This window comes from Bombina bombina, chromosome 6 (genome assembly GCF_027579735.1).
Source record: "Bombina bombina isolate aBomBom1 chromosome 6, aBomBom1.pri, whole genome shotgun sequence".
Taxonomy (NCBI): domain Eukaryota; kingdom Metazoa; phylum Chordata; class Amphibia; order Anura; family Bombinatoridae; genus Bombina; species Bombina bombina.
The window spans coordinates 251113692-251137782 of NC_069504.1; the positions used below are offsets into that span (position 1 = coordinate 251113692).

The window sequence follows — 24091 nt, forward strand, 5'->3', positions numbered from 1 at the left end:
ACCTGAAGCAGTTAAGCCTGCAAACTGTTCCCCCCAACTGAAGTTCTCTGGTTTCAACAGTCCTGCGTGGGAACAGCAATGGATTTTAGTTACTGGTGCTAAAATCATATTCCTCTCGGCAGAAATCTTCATCACTTTCTGCTGCAGAGTAAATAGTACAAGCCGGCACTATTTTAAAATAACAAACTCTTGATAGAAGAATAAAAAAAAATACAACTAAACACCACATACTCTTTACCACCCCTGTGGAGATGCTACTAGTTAGAGCGGCAAAGAGAATGACTGGGGGGGCGGAGCCTGAGGGGAGCTATATGGACAGCTCTGCTGTGTGCTCTCTTTGCCACTTCCTGTAGGGATTGAGAATATCCCACAAGTAAGGATGAAGCCATGGACCGGATACACCAATGTAGGAGAAAATTCTTTTGATTTCTTATCTAAAAGTGGACATTATGAGCCACTGACAAGAGACATAACATTAAAAGATGTGATATCGAATTACTGGATACTACAGAATTGTACACTCTAACAGAAGCACCAATACAGTACAACAAAAATATATAAAGTTGGTTAAATATATAAGGATAACCATCTCCTGTGTAAAACTGACAATTTATGTTCCCTAAAAACAATTGTGTAACAAGCGGACGCTATGAATCAATGATAAGAGATACTTTACCATACTAGAAGTTGTTCAATAATCTAACAAGAATGGTCCATCACACCTTAGAACAATAAGAGCCACAGACAAAACACTTTGTGCAAATAAACTCTTATAATTGAACCAATGTAAATTAAAGACCCTGTGCCAAAAACTATTGGTAAATAATATAAGGCCAGGGTACCCACACCGAGCTAAGTATATCTAGTATCCAGTGTAAGTGAAAATACACAACCAATCTACCTTTTACATATTTGAGCCACTGACAAAAGACACTATATGACAATATCTGTCTCATAAGCAGGGGTGACCTCATTTATTCTGTTTTGGGGATCCACATTATCTAGCTGACAATCTAGATATTATATCAACCCCAAAACCAAGGAATTTAACCCCCTCATGTATCTGATAAATACTTTAATATTCAATACATCTACGTGTTAGCCAATACAAGCTCCATTGGTCTAAAACTTTTTGTGGTTTTTTAAATTTTATGTTGTTGTTGTTTGTTTTCCAATTTTAAATGAACCAATAAAGGTTATATTTTAACTTCTATCACCTAATCATATCTCCCATCTTGATGGTATAATAACGGTTATTTATTGGGAGAGTGAAGTGCTATACAAATGCATACTTCTGTTCAACTTGTTATGTTGATTTTGTCTTCTAGTCTATCCATGCATAAGCACTCCAGCTAAGGAAATTTAATCCTATTACAATAGCATCTCCCCTAACACTAGTGTAGTGCTGTTGCACCCTTTTGTTCCCAAGTGATGTAAGTTCATCTGAAGGAATTGGGAAAACTACTACAAAGAGACAGGTAAGGGGAAGAAAATAAATTAAATATGAGAAAGACATGTTTTAAGATTTTTTTTTATATATACTTGAATTCCAGTATGTCAAGCCAAGACTATACCAACCTCTGCTGGCTTTAGAATGGAATCATCTTCCTCTGAACAGCAAGCCGGGCGGGAGGAGTTAAAAATACAATCTAGCTACGCAAGTTGTGCAGTACTATGCTATATGCGTAGGGTTAATGTAATTTAACTCCTCCTCCGTCGGTTTTTACTGATGTCCAGCCAGGCACTGTAGGGAGTTGCGGCACAACAGGGGTGACACCATCAGAGGAGATTAATTCCTGCTTAATGGTGTCAAGGACCACCATCTTCTTCTCAAGGACCACCAGTGGTGAAATGGATCACTGGTTGGCAACCGCTGATCTAGTTCATGCATAATATACTATTAATTGATTCTTTGTCCAACTCAATTGGGTTTGGGATTTTTTTTTATCTCTACACATAGAAAGGGAATCATAAATATTATCACTTTATGATGTTTGCATAATACATATTTGAGCTGTTATTAATTTAATTACACACAAGACAGCATATGATCCGGAACTAGCACACTTTGAATTTGTTCATATAATCAATACTCTGCTATATTACCATCCCTGTTTAAATATAATAGTCAATTAAAGGCAAAGTATACCTTCATAACTTATGTGGGTAAAAAAACAGGAATATGATATTGTTTAACACGTTACTCAAAATTTAACTATTTTTCCATATTTTTGAAAGTTTTAAACAAAGGTTTTATTATAACCCTATCTTATCCTCAGTTATACTGGGCATAGAGTGCTTTTACTGCATCCTCAGTTTGTAGTCTCTTTTTACACAAATTTCAAGCATAGACACTGAAACAGAGCACCACTCACAAAAACAAAACAAATTTATTAATTTACTAGTTACATAATTTAGTAGACTTCCTATTAAGTGCAGTTGTTAGTGTATTTACATAACATAACCAAAATTTTTAAAATTACAATCCTAAATAGACTGCTGTATACAAAATAAAATGCAAAATATAAAAGTGCAAAAATAAAATGTAATAAAATTTAATCTGAAGTCTAAAGTAATATAGAACACAAAGCACAAAGTATACATGCAGAATAACTCTCATGTTATGCAGTGCTATATTGCACTGGGCTTGTCTTTCCTTCACATACAGAAATGCAGGGAACGGCCCTTGGAGAAGTAAAGGAAAAATCTGCCATTTTTAGAATTTCACTACGGATCTAGCAGTGCTGGAGGATCATTTTATATCTCATATTAGTAAGCAGGTGTATATCATCAGGCCCAGAGAGTGGATTTCAACATTCAACCAGTCCACAGGACGGAGAATCATCTAATTTATCATTTACCTCATCTTTACTTCTCAGGTACATTTCTGCTGCCTATACAACAGAATTAGTAACTGATCTATCTATATAGCAATGAAGATGGTAATAATACCAGCATTTCTCTAGAACATTCAAAATGATCACAGCAAACAGAATTTACTGGAATGAGTGAAAGTAAAAAAACAACGTAAACATTAGTTGGTAGCATTTAGGTGACCTAAAGTAAGGCAGATAAACACAGTGAACCTCAATGCTTAATACCACATTCAATCATTTTTAATCTCTATCCTAAGGTCCACATAATGGCTATTACAAAAGATTCAACTTAAAAATCCATTTATGCTTACCAGATAAATTATTTTTTTCTATGATGCTGAGATTGTCAGGGTGCCAGGAATCAGACTGAGACGAGAAGTGCAAAAATAATCACACCTTTAATAATAACAAAAAATAATAAAAAAAAGTCCACAAGTCAAATAAGCCAGGAATTAAAGCCAGAGCTGGTAGTCAGACGAGCCGAGTCAGGAGCCAAAGCGAAAAGTCAGACAAGCCGAGTCAGGAGCCAAAGCCATTGCCATTGGGTGCCTTTGTGTTTTTTTTTTTGTTTGTTTCATTATTTTATTGAAATTTTCAAGTTTACAACAGATAGTAAGCAGGTACAAAAAGTAAGATGATTTCCATGCATAAAACGGTTATACAAAGTATGCTCCAATAAGACAGCTGGCAGGTATAAAGTATGTATCGAGTGCCACACTGGTTCTCTCTATGAGTAAGCTATGTCATGTGCACTTCCATTGTCCAGAAGAAGTTATGATTTTAATCTCCAAACCTTAGAGATGTCCTCTTGACAATATAAATAACAGTCTATCTCTCTAAATCCAGCAGTCCCACATAAGATACATTTGCATGGGTGGACAAAAAGAAGAGAAAAACATAATTTATGTAAGAACTTACCTGATAAATTCCTTTCTTTCATATTAGCAAGAGTCCATGAGCTAGTGACGTATGGGATATACATTCCTACCAGGAGGGGCAAAGTTTCCCAAACCTCAAAATGCCTATAAATACACCCCTCACCACACCCACAAATCAGTTTAACGAATAGCCAAGAAGTGGGGTGATATGAAAAAAGTGCAAAAGCATATAAAATAAGGAATTGGAATAGTTGTGCTTTATACAAAAAAATCATAACCACCAAAAAGGGTGGGCCTCATGGACTCTTGCTAATATGAAAGAAATGAATTTATCAGGTAAGTTCTTACATAAATTATGTTTTCTTTCATGTAATTAGCAAGAGTCCATGAGCTAGTGACGTATGGGATAATGACTACCCAAGATGTGGATCTTTCCACGCAAGAGTCACTAGAGAGGGAGGGATAAAATAAAGACAGCCAATTCCTGCTGAAAATAATCCACACCCAAAATAAAGTTTAATGAAAACATAAGCAGAAGATTCAAACTGAAACCGCTGCCTGAAGTACTTTTCTACCAAAAACTGCTTCAGAAGAAGAAAACACATCAAAATGGTAGAATTTAGTAAAAGTATGCAAAGAGGACCAAGTTGCTGCTTTGCAAATCTGATCAACCGAAGCCTCATTCCTAAACGCCCAGGAAGTAGAAACTGACCTAGTAGAATGAGCTGTAATCCTTTGAGGCGGAGTTTTACCCGACTCGACATAAGCATGGTGAATTAAGGATTTCAACCAAGATGCCAAAGAAATGGCAGAAGCTTTCTGACCTTTCCTAGAACCGGAAAAGATGACAGACTAGAAGTCTTACGGAAAGACTTAGTAGCCTCAACATAATATTTCAAAGCTCTAACAACATCCAAGGAATGCAACGATTTCTCCTTAGAATTCTTAGGATTAGGACATAATGAAGGAACCACAATTTCTCTACTAATGTTGTTGGAATTCACAACCTTAGGTAAAAATTCAAAAGAAGTTCGCAACACCGCCTTATCCTGATGAAAAATCAGAAAAGGAGACTCACAAGAAAGAGCAGATAATTCAGAGACTCTTCTGGCAGAAGAGATGGCCAAAAGGAACAAAACTTTCAAAGAAAGTAATTTAATGTCCAATGAATGCATGGGTTCAAAAGGAGGAGCTTGAAGAGCCCTCAGAACCAAATTCAAACTCCAAGGAGGAGAGATTGACTTAATGACAGGTTTTATACGAACCAAAGCTTGTACAAAACAATGAATATCAGGAAGATTAGCAATCTTTCTGTGAAAAAGAACAGAAAGAGCAGAGATTTGTCCTTTCAAGGAACTTGCAGACAAACCTTTATCTAAACCATCCTGAAGAAACTGTAAAATTCTCGGAATTCTAAAAGAATGCCAAGAAAAATGATGAGAAAGACACCAAGAAATATAAGTCTTCCAGACTCTATAATATATCTCTCTAGATACAGATTTACGAGCCTGTAACATAGTATTAATCACAGAGTCAGAGAAACCTCTTTGACCAAGAATCAAGCGTTCAATCTCCATACCTTTAAATTTAAGGATTTGAGATCCTGATGGAAGAAAGGACCTTGTGACAGAAGGTCTGGTCTTAACGGAAGAGTCCACGGCTGGCAAGAGGCCATCCGGACAAGATCCGCATACCAAAACCTGTGAGGCCATGCTGGAGCTACCAGCAGAACAAACAAGCATTCCTTCAGAATCTTGGAGATTACTCTTGGAAGAAGAACTAGAGGCGGAAAGATATAGGCAGGATGATACTTCCAAGGAAGTGATAATGCATCCACTGCCTCCGCCTGGGGATCCCGGGATCTGGACAGATACCTGGGAAGTTTCTTGTTTAGATGAGAAGCCATCAGATCTATTTCTGGGAGTTCCCACATTTGAACAATCTGAAGAAATACCTCTGGGTGAAGAGACCATTCGCCCGGATGCAACGTTTGGCGACTGAGATAATCCACTTCCCAATTGTCTATACCTGGGATATGAACCGCATAGATTAGACAGGAGCTGGATTCCGCCCAAACCAGAATTCGAGATACTTCTTTCATAGCCAGAGGACTGTGAGTCCCTCCTTGATGATTGATGTATGCCACAGTTGTGACATTGTCTGTCTGAAAACAAATGAACGACTCTCTCTTCAGAAGAGGCCAAGACTGAAGAGCTCTGAAAATTGCACGGAGTTCCAAAATATTGATCGGTAATCTCACCTCCTGAGATTCCCAAACCCCTTGTGCCGTCAGAGACCCCCACACAGCTCCCCAACCTGTAAGACTTGCATCTGTTGAGATTATAGTCCAGGTCGGAAGAACAAAAGAAGCCCCCTGAATTAAACGATGGTGATCTGTCCACCACGTTAGAGAATGTCGGGCAATCGGTTTTAAAGATATTAATTGAGATATCTTTGTGTAATCCCTGCACCATTGGTTCAGCATACAGAGCTGAAGAGGTCGCATGTGAAAACGAGCAAAGGGGATCGCGTCTGATGCAGCAGTCATAAGACCTAGAATTTCCATGCATAAGGCTACCGAAGGGAATGATTGTGACTGAAGGTTTCGACAAGCTGAAATCAATTTTAGACGTCTCTTGTCTGTCAAAGATAGAGTCATGGACACTGAATCTATCTGGAACCCTAAAAAGGTTACCTTTGTCTGAGGAATCAATTAACTTTTTAGTGAATTGATCCTCCAACCATGATCTTGAAGAAACAACACAAGTCGATTCGTATGAGATTCTGCTAAATGTGAAGACTGAGCAAGTAGCAAGATATCGTCCAAATAAGGAAATACCACAATACCCTGTTCTCTGATTACAGACAGAAGGGCACCGAGAACCTTTGTAAAAATTCTTGGAGCTGTAGCTAGGCCAAACGGCAGAGCCACAAACTGGTAATGCTTGTCCAGGAAAGAGAATCTCAGGAACTGATAGTGAGCTGGATGAATCGGAATATGCAGATATGCATCCTGTAAATCTATTGTAGACATATAATGCCCTTGCTGAACAAAAGGCAATATAGTCCTTACAGTTACCATTTTGAATGTTGGTATCCTTACATAACGATTCAATATTTTTAGATCCAGAACTGGTCTGAAGGAATTCTCCTTCTTGGGTACAATGAAGAGATTCGAATAAAACCCCAGCCCCTGTTCCAAAACTGGAACTGGCATAATTACTCCAGCCAACTCTAGATCTGAAACACATTTCAGAAATGCTTGAGCTTTCACTGGGTTTACTGGGACACGGGAAATAAAAAATCTGTTTGCAGGAGGTCTTATCTTGAAACCAATTCTGTACCCTTCTGAAACAATGTTCTGAATCCAAAGATTGTGAACAGAATTGATCCAAATTTCTTTGAAAAAACATAATCTGCCCCCTACCAGCTGAGCTGGAATGAGGGCCGCACCTTCATGTGGACTTAGAAGCTGGCTTTGCTTTTCTAGAAGGCTTGGATTTATTCCAGACTGGAGATGGTTTCCAAACTGAAACTGCTCCTGAGGATGAAGGATCAGGCTTTTGTTCTTTGTTGAAACGAAAGGAACGAAAACGACTATTAGCCCTGTTTTTACCTTTAGATTTTTTATCCTGTGGTAAAAAAGTTCCTTTCCCACCAGTAACAGTTGAGATAATAGAATCCAACTGAGAACCAAATAATTTATTACCCTGGAAAGAAAGGGAAAGTAGAGTTGATTTAGAAGACATATCAGCATTCCAAGTTTTAAGCCATAAAGCTCTTCTAGCTAAAATAGCTAGACATAAACCTGACATAAACCTGACATAAACTCTGATAATATCAAAAATGGCATCACAGATAAAATTATTAGCATGTTGAAGAAGAATAATAATATTATGAGAATCATGATCTGTTACTTGTTGCGCTAAAGTTTCCAACCAAAAAGTTGAAGCTGCAGCAACATCAGCCAATGATATAGCAGGTCTAAGAAGATTACCTGAACACAGATAAGCTTTTCTTAGAAAGGATTCAATTTTCCTATCTAAAGGATCCTTAAAGGAAGTACCATCTGCCGTAGGAATAGTAGTACGTTTAGCAAGGGTAGAAATAGCCCCATCAACTTTAGGGATTTTGTCCCAAAACTCTAATCTGTCGGACGGTACAGGATATAATTGCTTAAAACGTTTAGAAGGAGTAAATGAATTACCCAAATTATTCCATTCTCTGGAAATTACTTCAGAAATAGCACCAGGAACAGGAAAATCTTCTGGAATAACCACAGGAGATCTAAAGACCTTGTCTAAACGTTTAGATTTAGTATCAAGAGGACCAGAATCCTCAATTTCTAATGCAATTAGGACTTCTTTAAGTAAAGAACGGATAAATTCCATTTTAAATAAATATGACGATTTATCAGCATCAACCTCTGAGACAGAATCCTCTGTATCAGAAGAATCATTAGAATCAGAATGATGATGTTCATTTAAAAATTCATCTGTATAAAGAGAAGTTTTAAAAGACTTTTTATGTTTACCAGAAGGAGGAATAACAGACATAGCCTTCTTAATGGATTCAGAAACAAAATCTCTTATGTTATCAGGAACACTCTGAACATTAGATGTTGATGGAACTGCAACAGGTAATGGTACTTTACTAAAGGAAATATTTTCTGCATTAACAAGTTTGTCATGACATTTAATACAAACAACAGCTGGAGGAACAACTACCAAAAGTTTACAGCAGATACACTTAGCTTTGGTAGTTCCAGCACCAGGCAACGATTTTCCAGTAGTATCTTCTGACTCAGTTGCAACGTGGGACATCTTGCAATATGTAATAGAAAAAACAACATATAAAGCAAAATTGATCAAATTCCTTAAATGACAGTTTCAGGAATGGGAAAAAATGCCAGTGAACAAGCTTCTAGCAACCAGAAGCAACAAATAATGAGACTTAAATAAAGTGGAGACAATTTTGACGCCCACAATATTTGGCGCCTAAATGCTATTAGCGCCAAAAATGACGCCACATCCGGAACGCCGACATTTTTGGCGCGAAAAACGTCAAAAATGACGCAACTTCCGGCGACACGTATGACGCTGGAAATAGAAAAAAAAAATTTGCGCCAAGAAAGTCCGCGCCAAGAATGACGCAATAAAATGAAGCATTTTCAGCCCCCGCGAGCCTAACAGCCCACAGGGAAAAGTCAAATTTTAAGGTAAGATAAAAATGATATATTCAAATGCATTATCCCAAATATGAAACTGACTGTCTGAAATAAGGAAATGTTGAACATCCTGAGTCAAGGCAAATAAATGTTTGAATACATATATTTAGAACTTTATAAAAAAGTGCCCAACCATAGCTTTAGAGTGTCACAGAAAATAAGACTTACTTACCCCAGGACACTCATCTACATGTTGTAGAAAGCCAAACCAGTACTGAAACGAGAATCAGCAGAGGTAATGGTATATATAAGAGTATATCGTCGATCTGAAAAGGGAGGTAAGAGATGAATCTCTACGACCGATAACAGAGAACCCATGAAATAGACCCCGTAGAAGGAGATGATTGAATTCAAACAGGCAATACTCTCCTCACATCCCTCTGACATTCACTGCACGCCGAGAGGAAAACCGGGCTCCAACCTGCTGCGGACGCATATCAACGTAGAATCTAGCACAAACTTACTTCACCACCTCCATAGGAGGCAAAGTTTGTAAAACTGATTTGTGGGTGTGGTGAGGGGTGTATTTATAGGCATTTTGAGGTTTGGGAAACTTTGCCCCTCCTGGTAGGAATGTATATCCCATACGTCACTAGCTCATGGACTCTTGCTAATTACATGAAAGAAAAGAATTGCCTCCTTAACTAAATGAGGTAGAGTAGGAATACGTTAAATAGAAAGGTGAAGATTGTTATGTAGGTATAGTCACAGATAGGGGGAAAAACTGGAAGGGAGGTAAAGGAAAAAGAAAAAAAAAAAAGGAGGTGGGGGAGATTTTACTTTTGAGTATCATCAGTTTAAAATTCCATATCTTGATATTATCCTCATGGGAGATGTGTCTAGTGGCCAAATTGATACAACTTTGTATCGTAAACCAATTGCATCTAATGCATTCTTGCATGCTCGCAGTAATCATCCCCCTTATACGGGATTTGGTATTGCTAAAGGGCAGTTTATCCGTATTAAACGGAACTGCTCGAGTGATCTGGACTTTGAAAATGAGAGCATTATCCTAAAAAATCAGTTAAAAGAAAGAGGGTATAAGAACAAAGTTATTAACAGAGCTTACCTTGAAGTAAGCAGAATGTCCAGAGGTGACTTGATACATGGAAGTTTCCATGGACAAGTTACCAACAAGTTTGATGAGGAAAAAACCTATCTTTATTACTACATATAGCCCTCAGTTTAAGGCTATCTGTGAAATAGTAAATAAACATTTCCCCATACTGTCGGCAGAAGACAGCTTGAGGAATTACACCTCAGAAGGATGCAAATTTGTTGCTAAAAGGGGATGCACTTTGGGAAATATACTCTCACCAAGCATGCTAAGCACTGAGAAAACATCGGAAAGTAGTTGGCTTCATGTGAAAGGTCATTATAAATGTCACTATAGCAAGTGCATAGCATGTAGCTATGCTAAGACTACACACACTTTTCAGTCCAAGGTGACTCAGAGAGTGTATAATATTCAGGATCTGACCAACTGTAGAACCACACATATTGTGTATCTTGTAGAATGCTCTTTATGTTAAAAGCAATACGTTGGGTGCTCAACGAGAGAAGCACGGACACGTATACGTGAGCACCTAAGAAATATTGAACAATCAATTGAATGTTCAGGCTTGACACAGCATTTCATACAAGTGCACAATCAGAATGTGAGTAGTCTCAAATGGCAGATCATTGAATATATCAGACCCTCTTTTAGGGGGGTGATAGGGCACAGAGACTGTTGTTTAGAGGAGCATACTGGATTTTCCAGTTAAAAACTTGCAGACCAGGAGGTCTCAATATAGATCATGATGTTATAAACTTCTGGCAAAGAAGATGATCGAGTATCTATTACAGAGATATTAATATAAATTTATCATACATGGTTAAAGGTCATTTCACTGATTATGGTTAGGAAAGATGAAAAATACAACATCATAGATTTCTGATTGCTACAGTAAAGTTGTGTATATATACACGCATATTGGGAGGTATATATATATATATATATATTTATATGTTCACTACAAGATATATATTTTTTATTAATAATAGAGGGAGTATGAACATTTGAGGTGGAGTAACATTTAGGATCAATTAATAGGGTTAACAATTGATTATGTATCTGAACATTTAATAAGGAAAGGTTTGATTTAATATGATAAAATTGCATTTAATATAATGCTTGTGAAAAACTTCCTTAAACATATATTGATGAATTGTAAAGATAAATAATGTGATCCCAACACAGATTGGTCTTTTGTGCAGAATGATCATAGGTATACATTTTGGATTAAGATACCCTCTGACATCTTGTAGTGTGCTTTGGTATTTTGCATGTTTATATATTTTCCTTCCTAAATATCTACTACAGCTATTTGTGTCATAGGGCTATTAGTTTCTCATTGTATAATGGTGTGGTTCCTTTAAATGTGTTTTCAATCACAGCAGGGCTGGGCTGTTCAATCAGTCTAGGGCTATTTAAGCCCTGACTGATTGAGAGTGATTATGTCTATGAGTAAGGCTAGGTTGAAGCCGAAACGCGTGAGACTATAAAGACCAGTCCTGCTGTGACCTTTGTTTTTTGTTTTATATCCTGCTTTTTAGCTTGCTTTTCCCTGCAATAAAAAGAGACTTTTCTAAACACGCCTGGAGTAGAGCTGCAACAACTAATCGTCATAATCGATAATAATCGATTATGAAAATAGTTGTCAACGAATCTCATAATCGATTAATCGATTAGTTGGTTTTTCAACCTTTATAAGTATATATTTGTTATTTTTAGAGCGGACTAGATATTTCCCCTAACCTTATAGCTGGTTATTTACCATTGCATATAGATATTCAAGATATTTTTATGTTAGAATGAAGTCAAGGGTTACTTTGAGAGGCCCCTTGCCAAGGTAGAAAACGCTTAGCATTGGTGACGAGCTAACAAAGATAAATATCCCACTTTGGTGAAATTGGCAAAACCCTACTTATACACCTCAACAGCCTTTTCTCTGCTGCAGGAAATATAGCTGCAAACAGAGAACCAGCCTTAGCCAGAAGCATGTGGACATGTTGAGATTTTTGCATTTCAATGCAAAGTTTCTGAAAGAGTGAATAACAGAATGTTATTAACCGTGATAGCCTAACTCTTTCTAGTTCTACCTCTTTTCAAACAGTTTGTAGTTTTGTTTTGTTTAATTATAAAACTGTGCTCTGCTGCTTAAAAATTGAAGAAACAGTTGTGTTAATTTAAAGTTTTAGTCTGAAGTTTATATTTGTAACACTCATTATGTGGATTTTATTTAAAACATAGAAAACTATTATTGATTCTCTTTTTATCTGATTAGTCGATTAATCGAAAAAATAATCGGCCGATTAATCAATTATTAAAATAATCGTTAGTTGCAGCCTTAGCCTGGAGGTTTGCCGGAGTTTTTGTTTTCCTGAAGTTAATATAAATAACAGTCTATCTCTCTAAATCCAGCAGTCCCACATAAGATACATTTGCATGGGTGGACAAAAAGAAGAGAAAAAGAATTGCCTCCTTAACTAAATGAGGTAGAGTAGGAATACGTTAAATAGAAAGGTGAAGATTGTTATGTAGGTATAGTCACAGATAGGGGGAAAAACTGGAAGGGAGGTAGGGGAAAAAAAAAAAAGGAGGGGGGGGGAAGAGGGGGGAAGAGGGGGAGGGAAGGGGGGGGGAGAGGGGGAGGGGAAGACGAGAGCAGCCAAGAGGCTAGTAGGTACCGGCCTCACTGGTTGGTCGTTTGTTTATAAAAGTTTAAGTACTAGAGGACTAGTCTGGCCCAAGAAGTCTTGTTCTAGGTGCTACCGGACATCCAGTCCTCGAGACCAATAATATGCCTAGGAAGATGCATCCTCCACACATCCCCTATTAATTGTCCTGTCTCTGTCATGATTTATTGAGTCCTGGTTTGTTGTGTTTGTGTTGCATGAGTGTCTATATTGTTTCCATGTTTCCACCATTAGGCAATGCGTGTCCAGTTTGTCTATTTTCATATAATGGTATTTCTCTAGGGAGAGGAGTTCGTCTATCTGAGTGTGCCAGTCTGATACTGCAGGAGGGGCTACAGACCTCCAAACCATCGGAATGAGTTTAGCTCCATTTATCATTGTCAGCAGGAGAGATTTGAAAGCTTTATTTTGTATCTTTGGAATGTGCAGGAATAACAATGTGCACATTCTCTGAGCCAATTGCAGTCCTATCACTTTTGATATTTCTGCAAAGATGCCTTCCCAGAAGGCAATTATGTTTGGACAGGTCCACCAAATGTGATACATCGTCCCCTCCTGCCCACATCCCCTCCAGCATGATTCGGGAATAAGCGGATTAGACTTGTGCAACCGAGCAGGTGTAAGATACCACTTGCCGAGTAGTTTGAAATGCATTTCCTGTATCACAGCGGACGATGATGCTTTGGCCGCTGTTTGGAATGCCCTCTTCCACTCCATAAGGGGTGTATCTGTGCCCATCTCCCTGTCCCATGCCTTGGCGTAAGAGGGTAGTGTTTCCTCATCTGTTATCGACAGCAATTTGTATATGAGTGATATTGTGTGTCGGGGAGGTGTCTGTTGTACGCACAAGTGCTCAAAGGGAGTCAGGCTTCTGCTCATGTCAATCTTATGTTTGTGAGTTGTAACAAAGTGCTTAATCTGCGAGCGTCAAAACCATGAAGAAAAAAGGGTCTCGTCCCACTCCTGCAATGTTGTCAATGGTGCTATATCGCCCTCCTCCAATGCAAAGCATAAAGCTCCCTCCCTCATACAGTATGGGCGTCTGTGGGCTATCCCTGCATGTGCCAGTGGTATCATTGGGTGTTCCCTGATGGGAGTGAGTGGTGAATATCTCGAAGATATGTGTCGAGTGTTAATGATTACTTTGTCCCATACTCGTAATGTTTCGTCAACTATGGGGTAGTGTTTTAGTGTGACGGGTCTGTGACGAGGTTCTAGACACGCCAGTGTAGCTGTGTTTCCTTTGTGGAATATTTGATTATCTAGTTGTACCCAAGCTTTTAGTGCAGAATTTTGACTCCAATCTATAATGTGTTGTAAAAGAATCGCTCTACGGTATAGTTGGAGATGTGGGAGGCCCAATCCACCCCAGTGTTTTGGTAGGTGCAGTGTCTGTTTGTTTATTCTGCTCCGTCTCCCCTTCCAGATGTAGCTATCTATAGTTTTTTGCAATGAGGTCAAGTAGGAGGTGGGTAACGGTATAGGCAGGGCTTGCAGGAGGTATAACACTCTTGGGAGTATGTTCATCTTAATTATGCTCAATCTCCCCAGCCAGGATATGGGCTTGTTGCACCATGACTGGAGGTCCCATGTTATTTCTGTTCTGAGTGTCTGGTAGTTGAGTTGATAGAGATCATTATCGTTACTTGTTAAGTTTACCCCCAAGTATTTCATTTTCCTTCTAGCTATATTGACATGGAGTGTAGTCTCCAGTTGGGAGACAACTGCGGAGGGGGCTGTAATGTTTAGAAGCTCTGACTTGGTGATGTTAAGATGAAAATTTGATACCTTACCGTAATCTGATAGTTTAGATAGTATGTCTGGTAGAGTGGTCTCAACTTTAGTCATGACAAACAGAATATCGTCAGCATACATAATCATCTTATGCTCTTTATTTCCTATTGTGATGCCCGATATGGATTGCATGGATCTGATTTTTGCCGCCAGAGCCTCTATAGAGAGAACAAAAAGTAATGGGGACAAGGGGCATCCCTGGCGTGTGCCATTGGTTATGGCAAAGGGATCTGAGAGAGTACCATTAACTCTGACTCTTGCATTTGGATGTGAGTAAAGGGAGAAAACCAAATTTAGATATGGGGAGCCGAAATTCATTTTTTCCATTACTTTCCTAAGGAAGTGCCAATCTACCCTGTCGAACGCCTTTTCGGCGTCCGACGAGAATAGTGCCACTGGTATTGATCTATGCTTGGCGTGGCTGATAATTTGGTGTACTCTTAGGGTATAATCCCTTGCTTCACGGCCTGGCACAAAGCCAGCTTGGTCCGTGGAGGAACTTATTGAGTCGGGTTGCTAGTATCTTTGCTAATATTTTCACATCTGTATTTAGAAGTGAGATGGGCCTGAAATTACTTGGTCTGTCCGGAGCTCTACCCGGTTTGGGCAGAACGGTGACATGTGCCTCCAGCATTGAGGGTGGGAGTGATTTAGTGGTGAACAAGTCATTAAATAGGGCCTGCATATGGGGGATCAAAATGTGCTGAAAAATGTTGTAATACTTGGGGGTTAGGCCGTCTGGGCCTGGGCTTTTTCCAGATGGAAGGTCTTTAATTGCTCTAGCGATTTCCTCCGATGTGACAGAGGAGTCCAGAGACTCTGAGTCCTCAATCGAGAGTTGTGCCAATTGGATGCTCTCTAGATAGGCTGTAGTGAGCGTTGTTTTTATGTTTAAATGTTCCTTAGCCCTCTGCAAGTCTTGTGAGATTTTGAAGTTGGAGGGGTCCTGTTTATGGGTGCTCTCTAAGTCACGTATTAATGAGTGAGCTTGTTCATATTTAATTCTCTTCTCTTTCATTAGTTTGGCTTTAATTTTTATAAGTTCCCCCCAAACTACGCACTTGTGCGCCTCCCAGGTTATGGGGAGTGAAGTGTCTGCATATGAGTTGAGAGAAAAATATTCTGTCAGTGTAGCATTGATAGATGATACTGTGGTTGGGTCAAGTAGTATATAGTCGTCTAGCTTCCATATCAAATCTGTTAGGGGGGCCTCAGGCCAGACTATGTCACAAACCACTGGAGCGTGGTCTGTCCATGATATCGTACCAATCCTGCAAGAGTGAACTATTGGAAGACTTATGGAGTCTGTATACCAGTAATCAATACGGGAGTATTTCTGAAATACGTTAGACAAGTATGTGTAATCCCTACCTGAGAGGTGTAAAGTTCTCCAAATATCATGAAGATTTAGCTCTGCAAGAGTGTTTTTTATAGATTTCAATGTAGTCTTGGGGATGCTAGATCCGGAGTTTGATGTGTCCAGTGAGGGGCACATTGGGACATTAAAGTCGCCTCCCATCATTATGGGCCCTTTTGCGTGATCTAGTAGCAGTCTCGCTATTTTTTTAAAAAAAATTGTGCTGTTGAGTGTTAGGGGTGTAAATGTTAAGTAAGGTAATTGGCCTCCCAAATAGCAACCCGTTAGAAGTATGTATCTGCCATCTGAGTCTTTATGTTGTGATGTAAGTTGGAAGGCTATAGTGTTGTGCATCATGATGGCCACGCCGTTTTTTTTGTGAGGGCCTGAGGCTAAAAAAGTAGTAGGGTATTTAGCTGACAACCATTTTGGTTCTTTCCCTCTTTGGAAATGCGTTTCCTGCAGATAGACAATGGAGCTATGTAGTTTAGTCATCTCTCTAATAGTGGTTGATAGTTTGGTTGGGCTGTTAAGTCCATGGGCATTGACTGTCGTCAGAGTTATATTATGGTCTGGTCTGTGATGGCCTCTGCCATCCATCTTGGATTTATGAGAGGGTGTAGGGAGAGGGGGGGGGGGGAGGGGGGGATGTGGAGGGAGGGGGAAGAGAAGGGAAAAAAGGAGTAAGGAGGGGGGGGGGGGAGAACTGAAGAAAAAGAAGGTGAAGCAGAGAAAGGATAGGACAAGAAAGAAATAAGAAAAATCTGAAAACTGTGTTGAACCCTCAGAAAGAAGGTCCTAGTTCAATTATATGAAATGTAGAGTGATACAAGTAGAGTTATGAGTATCTCTCTACTAATATGTACTTATTAAGTTTAGTACACTAATGGGGATGTGTCCCGGCAGCACAGGAAGGCCGAAATTGGAATTCCATTATCCGCAAGAGCAGATATTTGTTTATATTGGTTAATGTATAGTATTGCTTGGTTATATTGTGTGTGTCTGATGAATCTATCAGTGTCTAGTTTAGGTATGTGGTATGAGTTATCTCTTAATTGCCACTCATCTTGGTTGCAGCATATAAACTATTGTCAATGCGATTGCCTTGAACAGTGAAAATGGTTTGGGTTTGAAAATAGTGTAGTATGTAAGATAGTGCAGAGAGGTGATTCCCCTTTCTGACTTGTGTTGGCTGTGTTACTTAACAGTTGGTAATGTTTTTTGCTGGTAATAACTTATCATCCTTGAGCAACTACATTCAGTAATATAACAAGTATACATTTTTAAATTATTAACAATTGGCATGTGAGTTGCATATAATAAACTAACAGTTCAAATATCTGTCTATCTTAATTTTCTACAAAAGACCTGAGGTTTATACACAGTAGAGCCTAGCAAAACGTTCTATGCTGTAATACTTAAATAATAATTCCTAAACTCTAAACAATATTATAAGAACAAAACCATTTGTAACTGTGTTATTAGTTTATGCCTAACAGTTCTTATTTGGCTTTGAGCTGGGTTCCTCCAGTTAACTATTAATATATTGTTGGAACATATATGGGGATCGCTCCTCTCACATATTGTAATTACACACATTCTAACTATCTGACTAAGATGGTAGTTAATACAAATATAACCATCAAAGGATACTTGCGTGCCCCTTGCAAAGTGGTGTTTCCACTCTGTGCAGTTTCTAGAGTTCTTAGGAGGTTGCAAGTCTCTTCATTTTAGAGATCACCAATGTCTCTGGTGCTGCTTGTTGTCTGTGTATTAGGAGCATGATCCTCCCTCCTGGCTGCTTGTGTGCGGTGTGCCATGTCTCCATTAGATTCAGTAGGGTCAGGAGCTTCAATAGAAAGCTGGGAGCAGAAGTGTTGAAGGTCTTCCTCAGTTCTATAAATCACGTTCTTGTTGTCCCTTGTGGCAATAATGGATACAGGGAATCCCCATCTATAGGGAATCCTGTGGGTTTGTAGAATAGAGGTGAGGAAGGAGAGAGATCTGCATTTTTGTAGTGTTGTTGGGCTGAGGTCGTTGAATATTTGGATATGTATTCCGGCATGCTGAATAGGTTGTTTTGCTCTTGAATTTCTCAATATTTCCTCTTTATCAGGAAAGTGAAGTAGCTTTACAACAATGTCTCTTGGAGGGGCCTTTGGTGGGGGTTTAGCCCTTAACGCCCTATGCGCTCTTTCAATAGGGATATCAGGTGCAGAGGGTGTCCCTTTAATGGTTCTAAATAAATCCTGTAGGTACCCTGCTATCGCAGTGGGACTCACCGATTCAGGGACTCCTCGAATCCTCAAGTTGTTCCGGCGACTTCGATTTTCTAAATCCTCTATTTTTTCATTCAAGGTTTCTATTGTTGATTCTTGGGATGAAACCGTGGCAGAGATCTGTTTCAATTCAGATGTGCTTGACTTGCTCTGTTTATCCACCATATCTAGTCGCCCTTTGATAGATGTCACATCTTTGTGTAAGTCTTTGTATAAGGCCCGCACTTCGTGCATAGCCACCTTAATGTCCTCTTTTGAGGAAAGCAAACTTAGATCTGCTTTGGTTACACAGTCAGTAGGCAGATGATCTGTACCATGTTGCGGTGTGTCTGCTGTGGAATGTCTTTCCTCTGTTGCGTCTTGCTGTGCTATTGCAACCTGTTCAACTGGTTTTAAATATTGGCCCATAGTTTTGTTTGTTATGCCCTTCTCCATCTTTTGTGTTTTCTTTTGTGGCATAACTGGTAGGGATGTTTTCTCCTGGCCCCAACTAGGTTTGATCTGAGAGTTGTTAACTGGTGTGCAATCTAGTTTGCCTGGTATCAGCATGGGAGATAATAAACAGGTGCTTATGTGAACTTGCAGTTTCAGTACTGCGTGATCTCTCTTTATTATAATATCCTTCTGTGGTAGATTCCCTATCTTAATACTGTGCCTTTGGGTATTATACTGTAAAGGACTGCTATTAGGAGAAACCAGAGTTCTACAGATGCCTTTACTATTGGAATTATGTCCGTATGCAGGCAAATTCCCTGGAGGGGTTTTATTTCTGGCCCTGTGATTTTATTCATTCCCCCCGTCTCTCTAGAGCAACACCTGGTCTAAAGCAGACCTACTTACTGCGATCGGTTGCCAGTACAAGCCGGGTGTGCTGTTCCGGTGGGTTGTATTGTTGTCCGTTTGCTAAGGGCCTTGCTCTCGTGACATTTTTTTCACAGGCGTCTTGCCGCAAGCCACGTGGTCAGGATCTCCGGTCTATATCAGCGGTCAATTCTAAGTAGCGCCTCTCGCCTGTCCCTCCTCTCCGCCGTTATTATTGGGTCCACACGATCTCACTTTCTGTGGCTGCCACTTTTTGTTGCGTTTTTACGCTCTTGTTTGTTATGTTAAAAGCCCATCTGTGCCACCGGGCCTAAGAGCTCTGATTTCACACCGCCATTCGGCTCCGTGGCTAGGCTCCACCCCCCTCCTCGCCTTTGTGTTTTTTGTTATAGATCATAAACTTTCAAGAAAAGCTGACCACCCTAATGACAAGGAGCAGCCTGCATTTGATTGATTTGCATTGAAATTCATTGTATGGACTTACCTTTGGACATTAAATTGTATTTGGATTTATATTATTTATTACATTAATTCACTTTTATGACTAAAGCGTCTCCTAGGGCTGTTCTCAATTAAGGCTGTTATCACTTTTTAGAATTCCCCACATATTTTTTACTGCTGTAACATTGCCTGTCTGAAATGGAGATAAGGCTCCCTTTAAAATAGAGAAGAGTTGAGATTCTTGAAACTTAGTATGGGTTGATTATGTGTACATAGATTTGCAGGGAAGCCCCAACCTGTCAAACTCACGTCTGTTGTTATGATCTCCCAGGATGGTCATAGAAAATTAATTCCCTGGTGTACGAGATCCCGATGGTAGTAGGAAGCTCATTCCCTGGCCTAACATGTGGATGGCTGAAATCTAGGCGCCAGGTCCCCTGAGCTCTCGGAGGACCCCATACTGTGCCTAACCTGTCAAACTTACATCTGTTATGATCTCCCAGGATGGTCGTAGGAAGCTCTGTGATTTAAAATTTCATAGCGACAGAGTATATAATGGTTCAGAAAAACCTCACTTTTGTGCTTGGAATGAGAGAACTCTTTTCCACATTCACCTTCTAGCCGTGTCTGAAGGTACCAAAGAAGTCTCTCCGTATGAGAGCTTGCTAAATGTAAAGATGGAGCTTGAACCAATATGTCGCCCAAGTAAGGAGCAAAAGCAAAAGCAATCCCTTGCAGTCTACTGCAAGAAGGGCTCCTAGAACCTTGGTAAATATTTATGGAGCTGTGGCTAACCAAAATGGCAGCGCTACGAACTGATGATGGTGATCCAGGAAAGTAAACTAAAGAAATTGGGGATGTGAAGGTACATGTGAATGGGAATGTGAAGGTACATGTCCTTCAGATCTATAGTGGTCATGAACTGTCCCTCCTGAACTAGAGGTAAAATAGATATGACAGTCTCAATCGTGAAGGAACTCTTAAAAACTTGTTAAGACACTTCAGTTCTAGGATAGGACGAAAAGTTCCCTCCTTTTAGGGAAAATATAATAGATTTGAAAATCTCTTTACCTGTTCTGACTGGGGAATTGTAACAATCACTCCCATGGATACTAGATCCTCTACATATTTCAGAAAGGTCCTTCTTTTCTCTGGTCTTCCTGAAATCCTGGAAAGGAGGAATCTGCCCCTTGGAGGGCGAGGTCAAAACCTATTCTATATCCCAGGGAAATAATGTTCAGAACCCAGGGGTCCTGTACAGATTTTGACCACACGTCCTAAAAGTTTAAGAGTCTGCCCCTACACAACCCAAGCTTAGGTCAGGTGCCAACCCTTCACGCAGATTTACTATCAGGTTTAGATTTCTTGGGCAGCTCATTTTTCCCCCAGGATTGATTAGGCTTCCAGGTACCCCTGACCTGATCTGGTTTGGAAGAGGAAGAATTCTTTTGAACCATATTTTGATGAAAGGATGAAAGGAACAGAAATTTCCAGAGGTTTCCTCTTAGACATGGATTACTTGTCCTGGGGAAGAAAAGAGCCCCTGCCCCCAGTCACAGTAGAGATAATAGAATCCAAACCTGGGCAAAACAAGGTCTTACCCTTGAAGGCCAATGAAAGGAGTCTTGACTTTGAAACCATGTCCGCAGTTAAGGACTTTAACCATAGGGCTCGTCTAGCAAGCACAGGCAGTCCCGAGGACTTGGCGTTAAGTCTAGTGATCTGCATAACTGATTCACAAATAAAGGAAATGGACAACTTTAAAGCTCGAATTCGGTCCTGGATATCCTCTAATGAGGATTCAACTGAAATCATTTCAGAAAGGGAAGACACCAGAATGTAGCAGCTCCCGCCACCGCTGCAATACCTGCAGCTGGATGGAAAAGTAATCCCGTTTGTCCACATCCTTCTCAGGTATCCCTCCAATTTTCTGTTTATGGGATCCCTAAAGGATGTATTGTCCTCTACAGGGATGGTCGTACGTTTAGCTACAGTGAAGATAGCGCCATCCACTTTGAGAACTGTACTCCACATTTCCAAATGAGAATCTGGAACTGGAAACATTTTCTTAAAATTCGGAGAAGGAAGAAATGAAGTCCCAGGTCTCTCCCATTCCTTAGCTATAATCAGCCATTAGGGAAGGGACTAGAGCTTGTGAATGTTCTTTTCTTCCATAGGTTTCGTCTCTGGAACATCCAGAGTTGACAAAACCTCCTTAAGTAAATACCTTAGATGTTCCAGTTTAAATCTGAAATTAACTTCCTCAGTCTCTAAAGTCTTTTCACTAAAAGAGCTAGAGGATGAAAGCTCCCCCTCGCTAGTCAAGGAATTTTCCTCATCAGATAAGTGCCTCAAGAGAGCTGCTGGTTTTAGCCTCAGAGGCACCATGTTTTGTCTTTCTATTTCTCTTACCTTAACACTGGTATAGCGCTCAGAGCAGCAGTAACTGTTGATTGTAATTGTGCTGCAAAATCCATAGAAAAGGCGACAACCCCTGAGGTAGATTGGGGAACCGGGCCGCAGTGCACTGCCTGTGAGGGCTGAGGGAGCAGAACAGGCACGTCAGGGTTAACAGAATCCAGCAAGGACACAGGAATAGCTGAATTAACCTGGGACACAGGGGATAATACAGGGGTCTTAATATTAGACCCAGCAGTCTGTGGCTGCAGAACAGATTGAAGACATATATCGCATAATTGAGAAGGAGGGGCAAACAATAGATTTTTTACACAACATACATTTATTAATGTCCAATAAAAAAGGACGACTAGCTTCCTCATGAGAAAAACTGGTAGAGGAATCCTCCATGCTGCCTAGATAGAAATCCCCCACAGGATAAAGACAACCTCTTAACTTTGGGTGCCTCACCACTTCCCTGCTGCCAGAAAAAGCGCTACCGATCCAAAGCCATGTACAAAGTCTAAGCGCAGAGAAACCGCTGTAGAGCCGAGAGAAAAGTGCTCAAAATAGTTGCGCAATGTCCCATCGCTTCCGCTCTGTAATAGGCCACTCCCCTAATGCCGAACAGTAAAATGTACCTTCTCACACAATGATCGCTTTGTAAATGTGATCGGTACTTGCCCCCCTTGTCAGAATCTGAATAACTGCACCAGCAGAATGACATCAATGTGTTCCCCATGAGGAAAATAAAATAAAATGTTGTCGCCACATTTTGTATAAGGCAGGATCGCTGCTGTATGTTATAGTCCTCCATTTCCCAAAATTGGGGCCTATTATTTGAATGCGGCACAATTAGTAGCTTAGAACATTATGGCAGTCATTTCACACTTTAGGGGTATTAATTACAACAAGGGTCTCCTCTAAATATCCCCTAAGGATCGTTAGCCTGATGGCTATGATGATATTTTAGTCATATGCTGCGCAGCTAACCCACGTGTCCCAATCCGGTTAGGTCTTCATTATAAAAAAAAACAAGTGAGTCCCCACAGTATGTTTATGTAGCCTTCGGTAAGTAACACACCTCGTTTATCTCCTATGTTGTGTTATTTGTAAGAGCAGGACTTAGATTACCTGGGGTATTTGTTATTGAAGCAGTCAGTTTTCAGCCAAGATAGCGACCGTGATTCTCACGGAACAGCTCAGCAGCCACACCTCACTTATTCGACCGGGGCTAAGTGTAGCTGATCCCAGTAACGTAGGGACCTTTATGCCTCAGTTAGGTGCAAACATGACGACCTTCATCTTGCGGTCTGTTCAGAGTAGTCTTGCACTAGCAAGGAGCTTCAGACTACTGCGGCCATTCACCAGCATGGCCAGGCTCCGCTCCCCGATTTTTTTTTTTTTTAAAGGGAATAACAGAATAAAAACAAAATGTACGCTTACCTGATAAATTTCTTTCTTTCCGGACATGGAGAGTCCAATTACTAGTGGGATATTCAACTCCTGGCTAGCAGGAGGAGGCAAAGAGCACCACAGCAAAGCTGTTAAGTGTAACTGCCTTACCCATAACCACCAGTCATTCAGCCAAAGGAAATGGAAAAAGGAATAAACACAAGAGTGAAAAGGTGCCTGAAGTTTACACAATAAAAATTTGCTGAAATATAATTAAAAAAGAGAGCGGGTCATGGACTCCATGATCAGAAATAAATAAATTTATCAGGTAAGCATAAATTTTTATTTCATTCCTATGACATGGAGAGTCCACAACGTCATTCCAATTACTAGTGGGAACCAATACCCAAGCTAGAGGACACGGAATGAACAGGGAGGGAGAAAAAGGCAGAAGGACCTAAACAGAAGGCACCACCGCTTGAAGAACCTTTCTCCAAAAAAAAGCCTCAGCCGAGGCAAAAGTGTTGCCACCTTGCAAATATGTCCCACAGAAGCTTCATTTTTGAAAATCCCAAGAAGAGAAGACAGCCCTAGTGGAATGAGCCGTAATTCTCTCAGGAGGCTGTCTAGCAGTCTCATAAGCCAAACAAATCAAACTTCTCAACCAGAGAGACAGAGAAGTAGAAGTGGCCTTCTGACCCTTACGCTTTCCAGAAATAACAAAAAACAGGGTAGAAGATTACCGAAAATCTTTAGTAGCTTGTAAGTAAAATTTTAGAGCCCGCACAACATCCAAGTTATGCAAAAGATGTTCCATTTGAGATGAAGGATTAGAACAAAAAGAAGGAACAACAATTTCCAGATTAATGTTTCGATCCAATACC

The 24091-nt window shown here is 40.0% G+C and overlaps 1 protein-coding gene across 1 annotated transcript in view; it reads right to left on the minus strand.

Annotated features, from left to right (window-relative positions):
* Positions 1-24091, minus strand: part of TBC1D15 (TBC1 domain family member 15) — a 903088-nt gene that overhangs the window by 266316 nt on the left and 612681 nt on the right. The window lies entirely within an intron of this gene.